Consider the following 1,689-nt stretch of genomic DNA (forward strand, 5'->3'; position numbering starts at 1 on the left):
GCACATTGATTGGGTGATAATATTAAGGGTACCAAGTGAATTGGTATGGTTATTCACACCTTGTTTTGTGATCCTCGGCATCCTAGTCACAAAATTTGAAAGGGCACACTCGAGATTGAAACATGCCATTGAAAAAGTTCAATGAATCTCAAAAGATCTAGGAATTTCAAATCCAATTAAAACCTAATAAATTATTTCGTTTTTCATGGTGGAAATTGGTGAATCGTCATTCGCCTACCTTCAAATATTTTATAGCTTGGATTACGACATCCCTCTTCCAAATTATAAAATATTGTGTTGGGTCCTAGCCTTAATATTTCATATTGGGTGTTATATTAAGGACTTTGAATCAACTAACTTGATTTTCTCCCATTATAGATGTCTGGTTCAGACAACTATGATCTTCCCAAATCTCTTGAAGATGGTGTCCCTCAACATCATGCTTCACTTCCTCCACCTCCTCCAATTATTCTCCCTCACCCACAAGTTCTTGAAAAGTTTAAAGTCACTCAATCCCTATTGGCAAGCATAGTCTATGTGTGCTCACATCTTGGAGATAAAGTCACATATTGACAAGCCGGGAGAGTTAGGTGTCAAAGTCTCGTGAAGGTTGGATGTTCAATCACTTTCTTAGTAACATAGTGAGTCTCTTTGGGACTACTATGAGACAGACTATGACATGACCCTTAATGATGTTATCTATTTGCTTGGTGTTGTGGAATCAACAATGATTTGGAACACCAGTAAAGGAAATTTGATTAAAAGAACAACTTCCCAAGTCTTAAATGGACATTGACAATGGTAGCATTGGATATCTAGAAAAGGATTTCTCTTCCCAATGGAAAGGGATCGGCCATAGTCAACTCGGTTGACCAAATGGTAAAGAGAAAGGCTGAGTCTGAGATAGTCTCATGTGCCATTACCAAAGGGTCCATGTGTTTTGTTGCCAAAGGAAGGGGCATTGGTTGCGAAGCTGCCCTATTCACCTGAAAGGTCATAAGGTTGATCAAGTCAAGAGATTTGACTCTACTTCGGGTAAAGTCCACTGTCTAACTCTATTAAGTTCCTATTTGGAGATTCTTATTACATAATGTGAATGGGTCACATGCTGATGTTTTAAGAATCAAAGAAAAGATAGGAAGCTTAAAGTAAGTATATGTTGATTCTGATTGCGAAGGTGGGTTTCGATCGCATGGTTCGGTAATCAGAATTTTGAGTTGTTGCTTAAGAGTTATAATATATTGCTTATGAATAGATAACAACAAGGTTTTCATGTGGATTGTAAGGATAAGTTTTTCCGCAAAGTTTTAAAATAAAAGAAAAAAAAGGGTTTCAATTTTATTTATTTTAGAAATATCCTTACGATGGCATTTGTGGAAAATTGTTGCTTATATGTTTCCAGTAATAGCAATATTGGAAAGTGGATTTGATCCTTTCATTTGTGGTAGTGTCTGAATTTACCAAATGAAGAAAGTTTTTCATCACCCAAGTTTCAATTGGACAGAAACTTGGAATCATACAAGTTGTATTGTATGATGAATGAGAATTTTCATCTTTGAAAATTAAGACTAATTCTTTGATCACATGTATATGTGAGTCAGTTGAAGGACTAAGGAATTAGGTACACTGGGTGTGCGCTGGTCAAGGTCCACCACAAAGATTGATTTGTCATAATTTACTAAAGATTAG

The sequence above is a fragment of the Lactuca serriola genome, chromosome 8 (genome assembly GCF_051521515.1).
Source record: "Lactuca serriola cultivar US96UC23 chromosome 8, Lser_US96UC23_V15, whole genome shotgun sequence".
Classification (NCBI taxonomy): domain Eukaryota; kingdom Viridiplantae; phylum Streptophyta; class Magnoliopsida; order Asterales; family Asteraceae; genus Lactuca; species Lactuca serriola.